Here is a 23267-nt window from a genome sequence, read left to right as displayed (position 1 = left end):
GGTCATGCATGTTTTATTAAATGTTCTTATTATGTTACACATTTTTTGTCAAATGTTATGATAAATTGTCACTCATAATGCAGGAGGACACATAATTAATTTATCAAGCCAATGTTTTTTTTGCCATATAGTTTATGTATTATGAATGTATTACTTGGAGATGTGTGCAGATTTCATTACATTTTAGCAAACATTTGGTCAAAACAACAATATAATCCWTTCAAATTCCAGATCTGTCTCTTTTTACTCAAGCACACCCCTCCTGCAAYATAGTTCAATCCGAATGGAYRYTTTGTCCTGGATTTCCTAGCAGCTCGTTCTGCTTGTTGGTTACGTTGTATCAATCTCCAGTATCGGATGGTACTAACAACCAGCAAGATACAGATACATCGAAAGCAGAGGAATTAACCCGGGGAGGAAATCTGTTCAATGTTGGATTTACTGGTTACAGGGGACCAAAGGGAAATATTAATCCTTGAAGTTTGAGATTTAACCTAAAAATGACCGCCCGAGCCGGTATTTTCGTTTGGAACGGGATCTCAAAGTGTGATGGCAGCAGTCCAGTGAATTGCTGGCCTCTCCTTTTCCTTGCCGTTGGATTTTTGGGAGTGCATTGGTCTGTGGTTATTTTGACAGATTTTGTTGTCATTCTCGTCAATTACTTTTACTCTTTCTATCTATGGAGTGTACGTAATCCGTCGTTGTACTGGGGTTTGCACACGGGGTAAGTGTCGCCTAAATATAATTATCTTGTATTTTGATATGTGGGGGACTGGGAGAGACTGCTAGCCAGCTAGCAATGAAGCTAGCTAACGTTAGCTAACTAGCTTTGCCCTGAGAACTCATTGTTTGAGAGACCTAGCTAACTAGCAATAAGTTTGTCACAGAAAGCAACGTTATTTTACATGGATACAGTTTAATGCTAGCTACGAAATAAGGAACTAGCTAACCAATATTTATTTAGACGAAGCCCTTTTGCCACGAACACAGAACAATATTCTGAATCTGGTATCAAATCGTGCAGCTAGAAGCCAACTAGCCTAGCTAACGTTAGTTAGCAAGCTAGCTTGACACGCCTATTTTCACAATATGCGACAGGTAATAACAGTCTTTGGAAGTTAGCTATTAGCCATATGGTGACATTTATAAATGTGAGGTGATTGGGGTTCATATCTTCGTTCTATGCTAACCAGTAACCTAAGGTCACTCGAGCAGCAATGTCAGGGCTGAGATTAACACCTCATGCACGCTTGTGACATTATTTGATTGCTCAGCCACATGTATTGCAGGGATTGCCTGGAGTGGAGGTTTGTCGGCCAACAGAACATTGCATGCCAATACAACTCTCCCTTGCTCTACATGTGTAAGCTTGCTAGCTAAACGCTGTATTCAAATCTCATACCATTTCCCAATCTCAAGCATATGCTGCTATATTATAGTAAGTACCACATGCTAGAGACCGACAGATGATTGAGCTAGTTTGTGACATGGCCTGTGGTTTTCAGCAGCCATACTGGTATAGGCTAGGCTTTGAGAACACTCACTGCCTAGTAAAATGATGAAAGTACAATGTCAACATGATATGAAGTTATTCTAGTACTTGAAATTAATTAGGAAAATAACAAGACTTTGGCTGAATGCCTTGGAAGTCTGATGGGATTAGGACCATGTTGGCGCTTTTAAACATTTCACTACTAACAAATCAACCAGATGTGGAAAAGCATTGTTTATTGTGAACCACACTTATCTGTTGGTTCTTATCATTACCTTCCCTAATACATAGTAGACAGTACTTTCCCAATAGTTGTGGTGTATTCTCATAGTACTGCTAGATATCCTAGTGAGTCAACGCAGTTGTAAAGGCTACAGGTTCCATGCATGTGGGCAATTCCATGGTAATGGAATAATTACGCTGACACTCAGATGTTTTTCACTTTAAAATGTAAGCCAAACAAACCCATTTTTATTTATTTTTTTTACTGTAATTCTGTGACCAAACTTTGCACAGTTTTTCCAGTAAATGTTTTTTATTTAACTGTAAATTGTTCAAAGTAGTCATTGTTCATAGAGCTGTATGGTTTATTAAACTCAGAAATCAATGGTTTTTGTTTGGCATACATTTTAAAGTGTGAAACGGTGTTTCAGTGTAATTCCATTACCTTGGACTGGCCCACATGGGTGAATCAGTGATTTGTAGTCTACTCTATTATGATGATGGAGAAATCAAGCTTGCCAGCAGGACTTTGATCTGGAGTGTGGACCCACAGGAAGGAGTGAATTCTACAGTGACTATGTTCCATGGGATATAATGGTATGTCTCAGAAACAAACATGTTTTCATCTTACCTGTCTTGGATCAGCCAATCACCTATGAGCTCACTTTGAGAACCAGGAACAGTAGAGCATTAAACTACAACCGAACAGTGATTTCTCAGCCTGTTTGTTTTAGAGGCCTGAAGCATCTGATAGTTTATTTCAGGAAAGAGGATTACCGTCAGTGTGGCTCCAGTCATCTGATGGTAACATCAGCTGATGACAAACTAGAGAGAATTTACATCCTAAAGGTAGCTGGCAATTTGAAACCTCAGGGGAATCACTAACAGTCACTTGAACAAAGCCAATTCTCAGAGGTAGGCTGGAATTGAAATGAGGCTAATAAGGAGGGTTCCAATTGATTAAGAATGTTGTTTTGAATGTGCCGAATTTATGATTGAATTGTTTTCTCAATTGTGTTTGCTTAGCCTTATTCAAGGATGTGTATTTCTGACTAGCCTATAGCCTTATTCAGAGATGTGTATTTCTGACCTAGCCTATAGCCTTATCAAAGGATGTGTATATTTCTGACACATAGACCATAATAGCATCAATGATAACTATATATTCAAGGATGTGTAATTTCTACTGATTACAAACTAATCAAGATACACATTATTCACAAGAGATGTGTATTAACAACATAGACCTATAGCCTTATTCAAGGATAGTTGTATTTATCTGACAACTAGCCTAATAGCAATCAAGGATGGTATTTCTGACCTAGCTAACCTTACAAGGATGGTATTTCACCTAGCCTAAGCCTTCAAGGGTGTATAGCCTCCTTGATCAAGAGTATAGTGTTATTCAAATTGATGTTCTGACCTAGCTATAGCCTTATTAAGGATGAGTTTATACCGCTATAGCCTTATTCAAGGATGTGTATTTCGGACCTAGCCTATAGCCTTATTCAAGGATGTGTATTTCTGACCTAGCCTATAGCCTATTAAGGATGGTATTTCTGACCTAGCCTATAGCTTAATTCAAGGATGTGTATTTCTGACCTACCTATAGCCTTATTCAAGGATGGTATTTCTGACCTAGCCTATAGCCTTACTTGAAGTGTTTTGCACACATTTTTCAGCTCCCCTGCCACTTCCTATTACAGTTGACAAAAGCTTTCAGTCCAGTGCTTTACCTTATCGACAGGCATGAGTAACACGGCTTCTTTACTGTACATCAGCATCTCTTATAAATACACAGATTCCCACTGGCCAACACACACAGCGCTCCTCTCCCCCCCAAAAAGTTCCATGTATACAACTTCAAAGCTATTGACCACAGGGTGATGGTCTCGTTAAAACACCAATGGACTCTGTGCAAATGTTGCGATCTTTATCCAGATTTTTAAAGTTGATCCATTTATGGATTTTTTTAGTTTCTTGAAGCTTGTCCTGTTTAATTGCATTGCTTTAGTATCATTAACAGCTCAATAGTATTAGATAGCAGAAAGCGTGTGGTGAGACATTGAGTTTTGTGAGAACCTCAATTTAAATCAGTAGGCTTAGCTGCATACATTTTGTAACTGAACTTTAAGCCTTTCTGAGTCTTATGTCAAGGATGTGCCTGGTTGTCTATTTTATTAGTCTCTGTTGTAACCACGTATTGGACACACTACTCCATACACTGAGTATACGTAGGGATAAATGCCAACGTTCTGTATGTTACCTTGGAATTAATGGACGACGCAGCGGGAAGATGTGGAGCAGAGGTAATTTTCAAGGTAATGTACGGAACGAGGGCATTTATCCCGCTTATACCAAAGTTGCTAAACAAAACATATAAAAGCACACTGGTAGAGAAAAACGTTCATTATATTTTTCAACGCAAATTCATACTTTGGTTGCTAGAGACGTGACCCAGTCGGTCGTTCTTTGTTCCATTGCCATGCTCATGCTCAGTGGCAATGTTCTTATTCTTGCTTGCTGACACTTAGCCATGGCTACACAGTCACGACCTCTGCAGCCAGAAAAACAGCAAATGCGCTGTTTTCTTGTTGACATTCATTTGGATACACCCACAACCAGTTGATAATGCCTGAATATGCCTGGCATAGCTAGAAGAGTTTGCTTTTGTCAGGACACTCAACACTGACTGTTAATTACGAGGAGATCGCTTTGCATATCAAACACAGCTACGCTAGCTAAATAGTTGTTGCTGCAAAACTGTTGCTGAAAACAGCTGGTCAAACTAGAAACATGGGAGGATTTGACAGCTTGAGTGGCGGAGGGGACAGGAGAAATTCATGTTAATCACTCACCACGTTAGGTCAGATGCTCATTGTCTCTGTAAAAACAGTCTCTGTCTTTTCCTCCGGGACCTGCGTTTACAGTGTATACATTTTCAGTTTGTGTGATTGTTGGTTTAGCTTTCTGTAACTGTGTAGCAAGTAGTCTGCATGTGTCGGTGCATATTGTCATGATTTGAAGGTTTCCCGATGTCTGGTTTGTAATGTCCATTCTAGAATGCCCTTCTAGACAATCAAACGACTATCAACAATGCTGTGGTATAAAAAAACATTAAGGACACCTGCTCTTTCCATGACATAGTCGTGATCCAGGTGAAAGCTATGATCCCTTATTGATGTCCCTTGTTAAATTCACTTCAGTCACTGTATGGAAGGGGAGGAGAGGAGACCGGTTAAAGAAGGATTTTTAAGCCTTGAGACAATGAGACATGGACTGTGTATGTGTGCCATTGAGGGTGAATGGGCAAGACAAAGGATTTAAGTGCTTTTTGAATGGGGTTTGGTAGTAGTGCCAGGTGCACCGTTTTTCAAGAACTGCAACGCTGCTGGGTTTTTCACGCTCAACAGTTTCCCATGTGTATCAAGAATGGCCCACCAGCCAATTTGACACAACTGTGGGATGCATTGGAGTCAACATCAGCCAGCATCCCTGTGAATGCTTTCGATACCGGTAGAGTCCATGCAACTCAATATTAGGAAGGTGTCCCTAATGTTTGTACAGTGTAGTTGACAAACGAGTGCCAACTGGTGTGTATAGCCATTCTGTCAGACTATCGAAGGACCTTTCTCATCATTCAGGCTAGTGAGGTTTTCAATTGTCCACAGATTTCTGTATTACTTCTCCCTTACTGAGCTCACTTTGCAAAATACCGGTTTGTGGCCAATTCACCCAGTGTTCTGGCTGTGCCTCTTTGCATTGGTACTGATTTACGCAGCAGGGAGTCCTCTCAATGCAGGAGGTAAAGTCTGTAGCGGATTTCTAGGCATTGGTCACAGTGAGCGACTGTCTGGATCAACAACACGTCTCTGTACTTGCCCCCTAGTTTATTGTGGCCTCTGCAGATAATTGGATAAGTGAGAGAGAGGCAACGTTTTGCTGWAMACTGCTTCCTGCCAAATGGAAAAGGATTCCAGTGTGTTTTCATGCTAATCGCACCGGGCCTAAATTACCAGCTCTATAATAATGTTATCTAGCTACTTCTGTTGGACATAATCCCACACAACCTACCTCATTCTGGTTTGGTTAGGCCTATTACTAGAGATTTTTATAACTAAACCAGGATGCAACACAGTCTGTTTCAAATGGGAACAAATGAGCCATAGTGGGCAGAACAAGCAAGGAGGTGGGCAGTGCCAAGCACGAGCTAGCAAGATCCTATTGGCGCATTCTAGCATTAATCTGCATATTTCTGTTGGGGGAACGCCTGCTCTGAAGCGTGCAATAACTCAATTCGCCTTTGCACTCCTTCTAAACAACATACATTAAAAAAATAATAATAATACAACTTTAGGAAAGGGTTAAGTCTGCTAAACTTAGTCCACTCTGTTCGTAACAGATTGTAGTTTTGGGAACAGAACTGTATTGAGATCCAATGTTTAATRGGTGAGTAAATTGCCAGAATGTCGGCCTAAATCCATCTTCTCCCACTGCCGGCCYCTGGGCTTCTTCTCACTACCATATTTGGTAGTGAGTGGAAACGCCATCCGGATGCTTCATATTTATACATCAGTTGAAATATCTGTCTCATTGTTCTATCTGTGCTATTAGTACCTGATGCKTGGTTTGATCTAGCCATCTGACTGAAATGCATAAGACTAGGACAGTTGATAAGGCTTAGTTCTGTCTGTCTTTTCCTAGCGGTTTGTTTACATTGTTCACAGCAAGTGATTTGCAATGCCAGTTGTGTCAAACAGAAAGCTTATTCTCATTGCAAATGATGCATTATGGGGACTTGGGACTAGCCTCCATGTACGGTCACTGCAAACAAAGATGTTGCTTATGATGAGACAGTAGTTCAGTTCATAGAATAACTAGTYTAGAAGCCATGGCCTTGTGGTGTCCCCCTTGTTAAASTAATTATTATACAATTGGCCTGTTTCTAGACAGGTGTCGGGCTATTGACGAACTGTTWAAATAAGGTGCTTGTCTGATTTGCGTTAAATACATTCAACACGTTATTGCTTTTGAAATGTGTGAGTGGTACCGTGGATTTTATAATGGTCTTTAATCCCCTCTTATAGCTCTGAGCTATATAGCAACATTAATCACTCACCCCACATCAAGATGCTTCTGTTGTCCAGGCCTAGGAACCCCAGGAAGAGTAGCTGCTGCTTTAMCAACAGCTAATAGGATTCAGTGTGTTTTAACATTTGACTTACCATTCTGGTTAGCCTCGTTGTTAGGTGAGAGGTTCAATGTCCCCCATACAGACTTATGAAAGGAACAGTGTCTATTTCCAGTGAGGTATTTGGCCCATGTCCTATAATCCAATTGTAGGTACGGTATTGATTGACCAGATACTGGTATGAATGTAATTTTTAGGTCTAATTCTCCTTTATCATGCTGAACACAAGGAATGTCCCTTGAATTGGTCAAGACTCAAGTCTGTTGGAAATGAATTATGTTTGGTGAATGGCCCAGAGTCTAGATTCAGCCNTTTTAGGTCTAATTCTCCTTTATCATGCTGAACACAAGGAATGTCCCTTGAATTGGTCAAGACTCAAGTCTGTTGGAAATGAATTATGTTTGGTGAATGGCCCAGAGTCTAGATTCAGCCTAGTTTAGAATATTGACAAACATTTGAGTCACTGTCTAGATCTACAGATGGACTCTTGTTGGCTGCTCACTCACACAAACGTTCATGCAGTGAATCCATCAAGTCTATTGTGAATAAAGTTGAACTATGCAATCTGGAGAGGAYTCATTCAAGATGTCTGCTGGGTTTGATCCCATTCATCTAGGAAACTAGGTGTTTTTTGTTGTTGTCCCATCTGAGCTTTTGAAACGTTGAACATGCTGAATGGGGTAGGCTAGGTCTTTTATATAACGTCTATCAGGGTATTTGGAAATAGCCATGGGATGGTTTTTCAATACCATCAATACTTTGAAACTATTTATTTTGAAGTTTTTCAATACATTTTTATATTTGTAGCTACTGAAGTGAATACCTGCAGTCAACTTGTGTGATATGATAGATGAAATGAAGAACGTGATCTCCTTTATCTGTCACGTTATTTTACACCATGAAGCTTTTACAATAATTCCCCAGAACAGTTGAGCCAGTCACTTGTTTGTAAATAGCACAATGTTGTAAGCGGGAGCAGGTAAGTCAAGCTGTCTATTGACGGGTCGGCTTTTCTATTGAAAGAGAAGTGTTTTTTTGTTGTTTTTTTGCATAAATATAGTGATCAGGGACGTGCAACTTGTTTCCCTTCACAGAAAATACATCAGTGCAACACATTTGGCAGAAAATAGCTTCATTTTTATCAGATGACAACAGAAGTGCAACGCTATTTGGCTGGTAGCCACAGTGAATTAGTAAATGAGCTGACAATGAAAAATCAAGTTTTTGTTGTTGTTAAAACGATGCATGTCCATCCTATTTCTAATGTTTATTATAGAAAGAATACAGCCAGCTACATTTCCTAATGTTATGCTTAAAGTTAATCTGGCATTTTACCAGAGAAAAGTAGACTACACCAGTCAGAATGCTGTCTGCTGATAGAATGCCGTTCTACTGAAGCACAAAATGAGTCTGACAGCAGAAATTACAATAAGAAGCATTTTAGGTCTGTTTATAAAATATATCAAGATTTCTTATGCGTTTTATGAAAAATAAAGAATTCTGTGTTAGAGACCCCTAGGTTTAACTTGCTAGTTATCTAAATAAGTGACTTAATAAGGTGATGGTGCATCATATTGTGTAAGCTTTCTGTCATCTTTGAGAAGTCAAAGCCCTTTGAGGAGTTATCCATACAGCTGCCACTATCTTGATATCCTCTTCTTTTTCAGCCTGTCTGACCCTCCCTCCTCTCCTCTGAGCAGAGCAGGCATTCCCTTTCCCTTGTGACTCCAGACACGCGTGTGTGTGTGTACATGCTGCTTCAGAGCAGACAAGCAGTCTTCAAAACTTTGTTCATTTGGACAATGTCTCTCGTTCACATTTGCTTTTAAGTGTTCAAACTCAACAAAAATTACATTCTGTAGCACCTACCTAGGCAATCCAGCTTATAAAGTTATACATGTATGTCTTTGAAATGTGTTTATTTTCGTTTGCGCTCCTTAGCATATTTAGCTAGCGGCCTCCATGGAAATTCTGTTACCAGAATGCTAACACAAGTAACAGATGCACAATGGTGGGGGGGGGTGTATATCGATACAGTTAGGCGTTTTGGCGCAGGTACCTACATATCGCAATATTATTTTGGACAATATTACATCGATATTCTGACTCAAAATATCGATTTGTAAAAAAGAATCTAGGTAGCGTTAGCGCCAGTCGGCTCTACCAGTGCCAAAACTCTGCTATTTTTCATCTTATAGCTTGTTCTCCATCTTCTTTTTAAATAGTGAGCCAACATGTTTTCAGCACTTATGTCCATGACTTATCAAAAAATAATTCTCATGCTCTCTCCTGTTCCTCTTCAGCAGAGCATTATGTTTGGAACATTGAATCACGATACTTAGAATCGCAATACCATATCGGCGCCTAAGTATCGTGATAATATCGTACCGTGAGATCCCTGGCAATTCCCAGCCGTACGTGTTATCATTTGGTTGTGTTCAAACCCAATCAGATCAATTATTGTTATTATGTTTCAGTGGATTTTATTTGAGTTAGGCAAATATTTTACTTAGGCTACCTCAAGTAGCCTATTACGCAGAGCTTTTTGCTTTCAGAAATAGGCTCTTGTAGTCAGGCAGGCATGTGTTTTTCATTTTCATGCCAAGATTGCATTGGAGGTTTCCCTTTATGAAAATGTCTTCTCTCTCATGATTAGAGCTGTTAGCGATAAGCTGTTTCGCCAGCTGTTAAAAGGGTATGCTAACACATGGAACATGAGGAGGCCTGTCAACTAAGTGAAGGATCTCTTTGCTTGAATTCCTCTAATTCCGCATTGGCAAGTAATGCAGTTTGTTTGGGTGTAAAATGAAGGTCAGATACCTTGTACCAGGAAGAATCATCCAGGTTGATGTGATGGAATAGACCTAGAGATTGCTTTTATGAGCAGTTGGTATTCCTTACTGTGTTTTTGTTGTAGTTTGGAAATGTGAKATGGTCTAGGSTAATGCTGTCCTCCAGGAGCAGATGGTGCTTGATGTAGGCCTACTTGACTCCATTTAACTTACTCCARTTAGTTACTRCACTTATATTGAGGTACGTTATCCTATTGATTATTGCCAATTGGTTAGTTCCGGCCTCACATMTTTTTTGTCAATYTGTAGCGTATTTCAGCCATGACAATTTATTAGGAAAAGTAGTCTWGCTMAGACTGTAATAATCTCATGTAGGCCCTAACCTATGTTCTGCATACAATGTGTATTAACATGTCTTCATAGAAAGTGGCCTTAGGCAGTGAAACTCTGGTGATAGGCTAACTATTCAGTTGTCTGAGTTTCTGCTACACAGGGTTATTATTTTTTTCTTTMGGTTAGGTAGTGTTTCTGAAGTCCRAAAGCTCTTTGATGGGAAACTTGTTCTGTWGGCCAACTCACAGTAAAGTTTGGGGCGGCGAGAAATTGGTCTTGAAAAGCAGCATGAGTCGACTTATCCATCGACCTGGATAAGGTTCAAGTTCAGAACAGCTTCATTTTCACAATTGGTGTGTGGGGTATTACTGGGAGAGTCCATGACTGTGAGAAGGTCACTTTTGGTTACTGTTTTAAAGGACATTCTACTCCAAAAATCCTTTGAGACTCAGTTGAATTTAATCTCTTGATTTTAATGACGTTACTGGATTTGATTGATTTTGTTCGTGCTCGCTGTCGACAAGACTGAATTATGCCGAAATCACAATTACATTCAGACAATAGTACATTCAATTTAAAATGTCCTAGCTTACAAGATTTAGCTAACAATTATTTAGCTGTGCACCCTTTTACTAAATTAAATATAGGAGAAACACTGATCATGCTGCTCACATTTCAGTCTGACTTGGGGATCTGAAGTCAGTTAGTTAGGTTTGATTCAGTGCAGGTTTAGTGCTGATGCATTTGGCCTACATCGTTTAACAGCTGCAACAGCGTGCTTGTATGTCTTTACATTCCTTACACCATCTGCAAAGATCAACTGGGAGTTTTCCTTGAAAGTAATTTTGTCTGAAAGTAGACCAGAAGGAAGGATTGAGAAATTCAGAGGTAAGGAAAGACGAGACCATATGGAAGGAGAGAGACAGAAGGGACCATACGAAGGGAAAGAGAGGGTGAAGGAAGAAGAGACCATATGAAGGGAGAGAGGGGAAGGAAAGAAGAGACCATATGAAGGGAAAGAGAGGGTGAAGGAAAAAGAGACCATACGAAGGGGAGAGGGGGAAGGAAAGAAGAGACCATATGAAGGGAAAGAGAGGGGGAAGGAAAGAAGAGACCATATGAAGGGAGAGAGAGGGGGAAGAAAGAAGGCGAGAGAGAGCGGGAAGGAAGAAGCGAGGAGGGGGAAGGAAAGAAGCGAGAGAGAGGGGAAGGAAAGAAGCGAGAGAGAGGGGGAAGGAAAGAAGAGACCATACGAAGGAAAGAGAGAGGGGAAGGAAAGAAGAGACCAACGAAGGGAGAGAGGGGGGAAGGAAAGAAGGGACCATACGAAGGGAAAGAGAGGGGGAAGGAAAGAAGGGACCATACGAGGAAAGAGGGGAAGGAAAGAAGAGACCATACGAAGGGAGAGAGAGGGGAAGGGACCATACAGAGCGGGAGAGTGAGGGAAGCAGAAGGCTGAGGTGCAGTAATGTCTCCCTGTGTCTGGGGAGTTCTCTGAGATTGCCTGCTGTTATGGAGGAATCATGTCGAATGGCATGCGAGCCTATTATGGAGTTGCTCTTGTTTCTGCCAACTTGTCAGCCTCTGAAGAAGGGTCCTCCCTTCCACCCCACCCCCAACCCTACTGTATCAACTGCCTGGAAGAAATCAGTGACTGAGGGCCAAGACAATTTCTCTTCAGTCCATTAGCCAGAAGGCCTTCACTCAATTTACTGAAGCATTTTCCCCTTGGACTGGAGGTGTGATGAAAAACGTTACTTGACTCAAGTACATTATCTCCCGAGCCCAGCCATAGTGGCAGTACATTACTCCGAGCCCAGCCATAGTGGCAGTACATAACTCCCGAGCCCAGCCATAGTGGCAGTACATAATTCCCGAGCCAGCCATAGTGGCAGTACATTACCTCCCGAGCCCAGCCATAGTGGCAGTACATTATCTCCCGAGCCCAGCCAGTGGCAGTACATATCTCCGAGCCAGCAGAGGGCAGTACATTATCTCCCGGCCCAGCATAGTGGCAGTACATATCTCCGAGCCCAGCCAGAGTGGCAGTACATTATCTCCCGAGCCCAGCCAGAGTGGCAGTACATTATCTCCCGAGCCCAGCCATAGTGGCAGTACATAATCTCCCGAGCCCAGCCATAGTGGCAGTACATTACCCCGAGCCCAGCCATAGTGGCAGTACATATCTCCCGAGCCCAGCCATAGTGGCAGTACATTACTCCCGAGCCCAGCCATAGTGGCAGACATTATCTCCGAGCCCAGCATAGTCAGTACATTATCTCCCGAGCCCAGCCATAGTGGCAGTACATTATCTCCGAGCCTAGCCAGAGTGGCAGTACATTATCTCCCGAGCCCAGCCAGAGTGGTAGTACATTATCTCCCGAGCCCAGCCATAGTGGCAGTACATTATTTTCCGAGCCCAGCCATAGTGGAGTACATTATCTCCCGAGCATAGCCAGAGTGGCAGAATTGAAAATAAAAGTACAGAATCTTCTTTATTATGCAGCATCATGGAGCCACTTGATTGATTGTGAGTGATGGGTTACATTATGAGGCAGCTGGCCATGGGTCGGCACCGTCCATTACACTGTTGTTAACCAGTATATTGATTCTCCCCTTTTGGCTCATGTGCTGCTGAAAAGACACTGCATTGCTTGATAATGTTCAGCGGTGTCTGGCTTCAGTTCTTTTCCACACACACAGAACCGGCAATGGAAAAGATTACTTTTCATAACATCGCTCACAAAATTATATTGCTTTGTTTATGTGTACTCTGGGACTAGATAAAATCTACAGGAAATAGCCTACTTGAAGTGTTTTCACCGCTTAGGTTTTAGACTGTGTTTCACCACCGTCTGAGCAATGGGGATTTTTCAAAGCACTGTAGACACTTCACACACAAGATGGGAGTGTGGTTAGTCTACATGCTACAGTTGAATCAGATAAATGTGTCAGATTGGGATGTGGCAGCTGAGCATTACTATTGTCGTATTGATGTAGGGCTTCCCAGCTACGCGGCAGAAAGGCAGTAGCAAGTTAATACTGGCAGTATTGTATGTCAATATAGCAGTAACCATTGCTGCCTTGCAGACACATAAACCAGTAGTGGACAGACTGGACTTTTTAATGAGCTCTGTTGCATGCCACAGGAAATGGAAGTCCCACTGTGAATGGGAGCTTGTTCTCCCCAGGTTGACATTAGCTGTATGGAAGCTGGCTGACCCGCAGGCTCCTGATTCCCATCACCTGGAGTTCCCTGTGCAGTTCTATTTTGGTAACCAGCTCCAAGCACACAATCCAATTACATGGAGGTTACTGTTTGGCTCTCTGGACGGGGACCTGTCTTATACCAGGAGGCAGGGAAAAATTGCTCCTGTGCCAGGTTCTGCACTATTCAATTGAGGTTTTATTGGGTTATTACTCTGCCGCAGTAAATTATTGGGAGGTCTTGGCAGGTGCCACAGAATATCTTTTTAATCTGCCGAGGACTGTCAGCTTTTCTGCTGCATCGTAACCCTGTGACTTTTTGCACACTGGTGTTGTGTGGTGAGAAAAACCTCCCTTTATTTCATGGCACTCAAACAGCCAATGTGTTGTTGAGAAACTCTTACCCTGGAACTGTTCACTGAAACTGGAGTGGTGCTCTGCTAACTAAGAACCGGGTGTGTAGGTTAACATCCCATCCATTCCAATAAGACAGGGTTAGGAGAGAAGGGCTGAATGAGTCTAGCGGTGTTGCTTGTCACTGATTCTATTCAGGTTCTGTTGGTGTCTGGTTATCCATGACTGATTAGCCTGGGCTACGTGTCTAGTCCCTAGTGTCTGCACAGATGGTACCCTCTAACATTAGGATGGAGAAACTAGCCTATATCAGCTCATTTTAATTAAAGGGATACTTACATTTTTCTACTTACGCAGTCGATGAACTTGTGGATACTATTTATATGTCTGTGTGTGCACTATGAAAGAAGTTTAGAGGCTGTTTCGCCAATTAACTAGCGTTAGCCGAATAACTGGAAGTCAACAGGTAAAGTAGCATACAGTAGCGTACTTATAGACTTCCAGTCATTGCGCTAACGATGGTTAGCACTGGCTTGTGAAACTACTCCAACTTCCTTCATACTGCATGCATAGACATAAAATGATATCCACAAGTTCATCTGACTCTGGGTAAGTAGAACAACAGCTTCATTTTAAAGGTAACTCTTGTAGAGTTGGTACTTCTGTGTGCAAATAATAGAACATGGACAAATCCTTTCTGTAAGAGGTGTGTCTCTTTGTGCAGGCCAGATATAATCCCCACCCTGACATGGGTGTCTGATGGCTTGCTGGGGGAAATTGGATCTCTGAGAAAAAGACAAGCACCGGGGAGGTACATAGCCTCATGCCTTCGGTCAACAGGCCGCTCACTGGGACGTTTCCTCTGTGGGTCTTTTCAAAAGGCTTGCTCTGCAGTTCTGGCGAAGGACAGTACAGTAGGTCAACCGCAAATAGAGCTACAACCCCTCTTTTATGAAGGTGTCGGATGATTTAGCCCCCACCACTGTTTGCCAAGCCAAACGCCACTGCTGCAACCCCCCCCTCCCCCCCGTTTTACTACCTTCCATGTAGGCTTCATCACATATGGCATGTTTACCTGTTTTACTACACTTCCATGTAGGCTCATCATATGGCAGTTTACCTGTTTTACTACACTTCCACGTAGGCTCATCATATGGCAGTTTACCGTGTTTTACTACACTTCCACGTAGGCTCATCATATGGCAGTTTACCTGTTTTTACACACTTCCATGTAGGCTCATCATATGGCAGTTTACCTGTTTTACTACACTTCCATGTAGGCTCATCATATGGCAGTTTACCTGTTTACTACACTTCCATGTAGGCTCATCATATGGCAGTTTACCTTTTTACTACACTTCCAGTAGGCTCATCATATGGCAGTTTACCTGTTTTACTAACATCTCCATGTAGGCTCATCATATGGCAGTTTACCTGTTTTACTACACTTCCTGTAGGCTCATCATATGGCAGTTTCCCTGTTTACTACACTTCCATGTAGGCTCATCATATGGCAGTTTACCTGTTTTACTACACTTCCATGTAGGCTCTCATATGGCAGTTTACCTGTTTTACCACTTCCATGTAGGTCATCATATGGCAGTTACCTGTTTTACCACAACTTCCAGGTGGAGGTTGCTGTGAATCGGCCCTAACTGAAGCCTGTTGAGTTGTTGGCTGCCATGAAAGCGCCCATTTGGGATTCTACCGTTAAGGAGAGCTGAATAACGTGGACGCTCCTGCTTCCTTTCCTCCCATCTCCATTAGGTCAGCAGGGACAAGCCTGGGAGCTGAATAATGTGGCAGCCTCCTGCTTCCTTTTCCTCCCATCTCCATTAGGTCAGCAGGGAAAGCCTGAGAGCTGAATAATGTGGACGCCTCCTGCTTTCCTTTCCTCCATCTCCATTAGGTCAGCAGGGACAAGCCGTGAGACCTGAATAATGTGGACGCCTCCTGCTTCCTTTCCTCCCATCTCCATTAGGTCAGCAGGGACAAGCCTGAGAGCTGAATAATGTGGAGGCCTCCTGCTTCCTTCCTCCCATCTCCATTAGGTCAGCCAGGGACAAGCCTGGAGCTGAATAATGTGGACGCCTCCTGCTTCCTTTCCTCCATCTCCATTAGGTCAGCAGGGACAAGCCTGAGAGCTGAATAATGTGGAGGCCTCCTGCTTCCTTTCCTCCCATTCCATTAGATCTCCATTAGGTCAGCAGGGACAAGCCTAAGAGCTGAATAATGTGGACGCCTCCTGCTCCCTTTCCTCCCATCTCCATTAGTCAGCAGGGACAAGCCTGCGAGTGCAATTGTGTCAAAAGCAGAACAGGATGTCAGAGCAGCTAATGCAGACGCTGAGAGTGCGTCTGGAGCACAGGAGGTTGGTGGCACCTTAATTGGGGAGGACGGACTCGTGGAATGGCTGGAGCAGAATATGTGGAATGGTTTCCATGTGTTTGATGCCATTCATTCATTCTGTTCCAGCCATTATTATGAGCCGTCCTCCCCTCAAACAGCCCCACTGGTCGGAAGTCATTGGAGAAAGTGGCCATCTGAAAAAAAAAAAGGTGTTTCCAATCAGAAGATCCACAAGGCTTTGTCTGCTCAAGTAGGGGAAAAGATGCAATAGATTTTATCATGGCTGTCCTCCTCACACAAGCAGGAGCCTGCTGAGCACGCTTTCTGAGAGCACAATTCAAACGTTTCACAGCAATGACCTTCCAAATGGTGCAGATTCCTTTCATTTCAAGATCCTAAATTACATCTCAGCGACAGAGGAATTAGAAAATGAAAGGTTTTGGCCAGCTATCAGAGGCAGGAGCCTTTTCTCTCCACAAACAGGTTGGCTGAAGTCCTGTTGTGTACACTGTTTGGCCCTGTGTTTTTGTCAGTGGCAGTGTGCAGCACAAAGAGAATCATCAGAATTCAGGCCTCTGAGGCGGTATTGATCTCATCTCCACAGACCCCCTCTGAAGAGTCTTTTGTSCTGGGMTTATTTGCCCCTGCACGTTCCTTATCACAGGGGGAGACGAGCAGTGCAGATGTGAGTGTTAATTATTTACTGGTTTGTGTTGGAGGGAGGGGTGCTGCAGGGGCAGAGGGGTCACGATGCTCAGACAGGAGGCAGTGTCTTCCACTCTGCTCCTGTTCAACCCWGRCAGCCCGATGCTCAGCGACGTGGAGGAGAATGATAAATGAGTTTCTGGAAGTTGTTTAAAGCCCCTGAAAGGGCAGCAGTAGCACAGACATGCTAAAATCCGCTGCTTGTCTAGCTTTTATAGGAGTCCATGGAAAGGACCACGTGTTTGGGCTGGAGGGAGTTATTGTCTGTTACATGCTGACCAGACCGCGTCCGCCCGCCATTGCGCACATTTGATTTTGTCCCCCCACACCAGACGCGATCAGGACACGCGTCTGAACCAATTATATTAATTTGGGGACAGGTCGAAACCATTCAACATTTATGGTAATTTAGCTAGCTTGGCTTGCTGTTGCTAGCTAATTTGTCCTGGGATAACATTAGGTTGTTTTTTCCTGAAATGCGTAAGGTCTTATACTCCAATTAATCCACAGATAAAACGGTAAACCGAGTTTGTTTCTAGTAATTCTTCTTTGGAGTTTTTATGGCGGTTGGCAACCAACTTTAAGGTGCATTACCACAACCGACTGGAGTGTGGACCTGAGTTCATCTTTCAATCACCCACGTGGGTATATGCCTCCTAAAAGCCAATGAGGAGATGGGAGAGGTGGGACTTGCAGCTCGTCGAGCATCACAAATAGAACCAATTTCTATTTTAGCGCCTGGCTACATAGATGTTCGTTGACTCGCGCAAGTATGATTGAATAACATGTATGTGTAAATATATTTTGCAACGCAGGTGACGCAAGCAGTGTGGTCAGCATGTTAGGCTGAGCAGGCATGTGTATATATATATTTATCCATCCATTTATAAGTGAATTACAAATACAGAGGCCATGTTGGAGAAAGCCTTCACATCTGGTGCAGTAGACTGTATTTGAAGAAATGGTAGGCCTAGACCTAGGCTATATGAAGCTAAGCTAACATGATCACAATGCGTTTGTGTAAGGCATGCCGTTTAACAGCGCTTTATTTAGCCTACATTATGGTGTTGGGCTGTGCCTTTCCTCTGGCATCATTCAAGTGTTTTCTTAAGCTGCCCTGTTGATGCAGGGGTTGTCAGTGTCCACTTGACAGAGAATGGCTATGTTAACCCTGTGAGGGTGAGTAGTGAGGCCAGTTAGTCTTCATCCGTCACCAGTGACATTATCAGCAGTCCTTGTGGAATGAGCCAGTCACTCAGAACAGTGGGGCCACGGTTGGCCGTCAATCAGGATTTACGTTTCCCAGGGTTGCCTGGTGACTGTGGGAAATGGTTATGGAGATCAGGATTTCTGTGCAACGCTGTAGCACCTTTGGGATTATGGTGGAGTCTGGGCAGCTTTTAGATAATGTAGTGTTAAAGGATGGATCATTGTCCTTGTTTAGTCACATTTGGTTAACAAAATGCATCTTTTGCTACAAGCATTTGGTTGTATTTAATCAAGAAAACAATGTCTCTACTACTGGGTAAAGAGAACTGTGGTCCCAGGATAAATAAGCCTATTTGACACCTATTTACTTACTTGCAGACTAGTTGAATCTTTCTTTTCCTTACCCCCGACCATCTTGATTACCAGTTTGATTGAATAGGTCCCAATGTAATGGCATGTCGTTGTTTTGTTTTTCTTGCAGTAAAGACATCACAAGCCTTCCTAATCCAAATAATGTTAGATCAAGCTGTAGGCCTGTGTCAGTTGTGTGTAGTGTTAGATCAAGCTGTAGGCCTGTGTCAGTTGTGTGTAGTGTTAGATCAAGCTGTAGGCCTGTGTCAGTTGTGTGTAGTGTTAGATCAAGCTGTAGGCTGCTTGTGTCAGTTGTGTGTAGTGTTTTAGATCAAGCCTCTAACTTGAAGCATCAGCTGTTAGAGCAGCTTACCGATCACTGTACCTGTACACAGCCGATCTGTAAATAGCACACCCAACTACCTCATCCCCATATTGTTATTTATCCTCTTGCTCTTTTGCACCCCAGTATCTCTACTTGCACATCATCATCTGCACATCTATCACTCCAGTGTTAATGCTAAATTTGAATTATTTCGCCTCTATGGCCTATTTATTGCCTTTCCTCCCTGCTCTTCTACATTTGCACACACGGTACATAGCTTTTTTCTATTGTGTTATTGACTGTACGTTTGTTTATGTGTAAATCTGTGTTGTTTTTGTCGCCCTGCTTTGCTTTATCTTGGCCAGGTTGCAGTTGTAAATGAGAACTTGTTCTCAACTGGCCTACCTGGTTAAATTAATAATAAAAAGCTGTAGGCCTATGTCAGTTGCATGAATGGAGGACATGTGCTTAAATGTTTTGCCTTGTGGTCTGCACTCAGTCTTCATAGAGGTCTGGAGGGCTGCACTGAAATGTTATATTTTCTCGTCATTAGAATTTGCAATAGCCCTCTGTCCATTTAAAAAAAAAAATGTTTTATCCAATGTTCCCTGACTCTGTAGCTTTTGTTTCAGTAGTTGTTTGCAAGCTGGACAGAGTGAAGTTTTTGTTGTCTTCTGTGGTGCTGCTCAGCCCTTTTTGTTTTATGTCATTGGTTGGCTGAGCATTACCTACTGTATTGGATAGATGTAACTATTTTTCTCTTTTTTCCCCCCCAGGGCAAAATGTGGGTAAATAGGAAGGGGATACCTAGACCCTAAGGATTCTCTCAACCCAGTCCCCCAGCAGTCAGAGAAGGTGGCGGACCTCATTGAGGCAAACCTGGGCCGTTGGCACTAAAATGTCCTTAAGTAGTGGCACTGCAGGCGGGAAAGGTGTGGACTCGAATGCGGTGGACACTTACGACAGCGGTGATGAGTGGGACATCGGTGTAGGAAATCTGATTATCGACCTAGACGCTGACTTAGAAAAGGACAAACTTGAGATGTCTGGAACCAAGGACGGCGGGGGTATGACGGCTCCGCCCAGTGCTGTTGCAGCTTTGCCTGACAACATCCGATTTGTTAGTCCTGTACCTGGCCCTCAAGGCAAGGAGAGTAAATCTAAATCCAAACGCAGCAAAAACTCAAAAGACAATAGTAGCAAGGTCTCAGCTGGAGATGGGGCCAAGAAAGAAGGGCAGATGCGAACCCAAGGGGAACCAACCAACACTGGTGCTACTGCAGGAGCCACTAGCAACAATTCCACTACTGGCAAAGGAATGGAGAAGGGTGGCAAAGTCTCTCGGAGCAGTGGTAAAAAAGACAAGGAAGGGGCAAGTGGGAAAAGTAAGAAGGAGAAAAGCGAGGGAGTGCCAGTGGTGGTAATAGCTGCCACTGAAAAGGAGGTGGTTTCTCAAGTAGCTTTGGGGGTTAACCGTAGTGCCCCCTTTGAGAACACACAATCTACAGACTTGGTAGGGGACGATCAGCTGGGAAATATTGCACTTGAGTCTGTTGGGATAGTTCCAGCATTGACAATTAAAACTGAACCGCAGGAGCTGGACAATATAGAATGCAGAACATTAAAGAAAGTGAAAAATGAAAAGGTAAGAGTGCTATTAAACAAATTATTGCTTGGAATGTTTCAGCTGAATGTGTATCACTATGCAAGACCAATTTCCAAACCTTTGCCAAGCTGTAGGTTCAGATTTCATTCCATTTGAGATGTGGTTTTTGGTTGAACTATATTTTAACTTTGATCTTTATTGGAACATGATGTAGCCTTGTCAGGCGTTTGGAGATGTGCCTGCTGTTTCTCACCACTTTAGTTTTGTCTAATTGAAGACGTTGCCCTCATTTCACATCAGTTGTGAGTATCKGTCAGGACAATCTGGTCATGTTGGCTTTCCTGAAATATCTTGCCTTTCGTTAAACAGGAAAAGCCTGGAAGAACTTTAAATTGCTTGGCTACAYTTCATTATTATTACAATTGTGTCTGTGGTTATTAAACTACATAAATATCATAACATGTTCTACACAGGGTATTTGTTTTTCAAAATGAATCAATTAGCTTGCTGACTAGTTAGTTGATTGCTGATGGCAACGCTAGTTTTCCTCTTTTCAAACATAMACATTGTCATGCAAGAAACTCATGAACAGTTGCTTAACTATTTACCAGCACTTATCCTGTCTCCTCATTGAGCTGGTCTATCAGTGTGTCTATTGTGTGCTCAGAAACAGCCTTTTCATGCTCTGTTAGTACCAGCAGTGGAGGGAGGTGCTGGGGATTGTTTTGTCTGTCGTCGTGTTCCATTCTTAATCCCACAAGCCCCAGCAATGCCTGGTGGGTGGGGGAGGGGGTGGCAGAGCACGCCCTCACTTTCGCTGCTGCTCTGAAAGTGAAGTGGGGGGGAAGGGCCTTCGAAGAAGCAAGTTTCCCTCTGTCAGGAATGCAAAGCTGTGAAGTCTCCTCAGATAACTCAAACAGGGAAGGAAATCTAAGGACAAAAGGCTTAGCAATCAGAAAGTACTCGGGCAACCCAATGAGCTCGGCATGGATTATGGATTGGTTTGACGACCTTGAACAAAGGGTCAACTCAGCACTGGGTTCTTAGACTCATCAGGGTCTCCAGAAAACGGTTGCCGATTAGTGTTTCACTGAATTCATATCTGATTCTTGAGACCCGATGGAAGTTGTCCCATGCCACGTTCTAGATTCGTAAGCTAAAGGCCTACGTTTAAACTGAGGCCTCACACATTAATTTGTTTTATGACATTGACATTTAAAAAATATTTTTTTAACCTTTTATTTAACTAGGCAAGTCAGTTAATAACAAATCCTTATTTACAATGACGGCCTAGCATCTGGACAGTGGTTAACTGCCTTGTTCATTGGGCAGAACGACAGATTTTGACCTGGTCAGCTCGGGGATTCGATCCAGCAACCTTTCGGTTACTGGCCCAACGCTCTAACCACTAGGCTATCTGCCGCCCCAAAAATATGGCATATTCAATGTTGTTCAAATGCTAAAATTAACCTAATCTTTATCAATGTTGTCCAACATGTCTCATCTCCATGCCATGGGTGTTCCAGAGTTCAAGTCACATTTGCCAAAACTGTGAACAGTATCTATAGTACAAGTCAATAAGATATTTGAATAGCATGTTAAGTCATCCAGACGGTTCCCAGTTAGTAGCTTGTTAGAGGTTCTGAGCTGCAGCTTAATAAAGGTGTTGTACGTGACGAGGCACGTGCTCTGCCTTCTAGACATTTGACAGTCACTGGGTGTGATTTGTGTATTTGTATTCATCATCTCAAATACATTATTTTTTTAAATTTAATGATGACTTACTAACTCATGCTCTTATCCTCTGAGTGTGTGACTGTGCTCGCACTGTCTCCATCTTCGGACAGAGCTCCTAAAGCATTGGCTCTTGTTTCTGGAATAAAACATCTCTGCTCCCTTAACTACAGCACTGCCCCCCCCCCCTCTCTCTCTCTCTTGCTCTCTCTCGCTCCTCATTATACAAGCCTGGAGGGCCAGGCGTTCGTAGCTGCCTCGACTGATGCTGGCCTTGACGAATGGAGCAGCTTTATGGAAAATTACATTAGCAATGTCAGTTCAAAAGAGGAAGGAGGAAAACAGGGTCTGTGCTTGAGAGTGAAAGAGCCTGGTAACCACTGTGTAGTCGCTGATGTGCAGTTAGGGGAGAAAGGAGTCTCATGACAACTTTATTTCCTTTTCTTGCCTCTGACTTACTGGTGCTATTGTGTTACAGCTCATTCCTTTAAATAACACCAAGGCTTTGAGTCTGGACGAGGAGGGAGGGATGACTGGATTTGAGGGGAGTGTCAATTGCGTAGACGAGGGTAGCTATACTTGTTCATATATGCTGGTTAGCCCAATTCCAACAAGAGACCTGATGTGTAGTCCTAACCACAGAACTTAATATTCTTCCATTTTTTTTATGTGGAAAAACAAGGCGACACAGCAAGCAGGGATTGGGGAAAACCTGTATTTCCCCAATCTGTTCAGCCGAAACTCAGTAGGATAACTTGCTTGGTCCTGCTGAGGCACCTTGCCATGAAGACACATTGTTTCAGCCCTAGCACCATGACGGTGCTTTCTTTCAGCTGTTAGTCGTCTAGCCTAGACGTGTTCCTTTGAACTGCTGAACAAAGCATTATGATGTAGCTGAGATCTACTCCATGTCGACCTGTTCATTTCAATCAGTTATTTTTTATAGATATTTTACCACCTTTTTCTCCCAATTCTGTGATATCCAATTGGTAGTTACGATCTTGTCTCATTGCCGCTGCAACTCCACAACGGACTCGGGAGAGGCGAAGGTCGAGAGCCATGTGTCCTGCGAAACAGACCTGCCAAGCCGCACTGCTCGCTTAACCCAGAAGCCAGAGGGAGTGTCAATGTGTCCGAGGAAACACCGTCCAACTGAGTCCGAGGTCAGCTTGCAGCCGCTAGAGTAAAATGACCCAAGGAAATTCCCCCCGGCCAAACCCAATTGTGAGGGCCCTATAGGCTTCTGGCCACGGCCGGCTGTGACACAGCCTGGGATCGAACCCGATGCTGTAGTGGCGCCTGAGCACTGCGATCCAGTCCCTTAGACCGCTGCGCCACTCGGAGGGCCTCCATGTTTTGGCCCTAGCACTATGACGAAGCATTCTTTTAAGCGTCCA

At 43.1% G+C, this 23267-nt stretch overlaps 1 pseudogene; it reads left to right on the top strand.

Annotated features, from left to right (window-relative positions):
- The first annotated feature begins 324 nt into the window (after positions 1-324).
- Positions 325-20526, top strand: LOC112078054 (zinc finger protein 609 pseudogene; annotated as a pseudogene).
- The last annotated feature ends 2741 nt before the right edge of the window (positions 20527-23267 follow it).

This window comes from Salvelinus sp. IW2-2015, unplaced genomic scaffold (assembly GCF_002910315.2).
Source record: "Salvelinus sp. IW2-2015 unplaced genomic scaffold, ASM291031v2 Un_scaffold5192, whole genome shotgun sequence".
NCBI classification, from domain to species: Eukaryota; Metazoa; Chordata; class Actinopteri; order Salmoniformes; family Salmonidae; genus Salvelinus; species Salvelinus sp. IW2-2015.
This window is presented reverse-complemented; position numbering and strand designations above follow the sequence as displayed.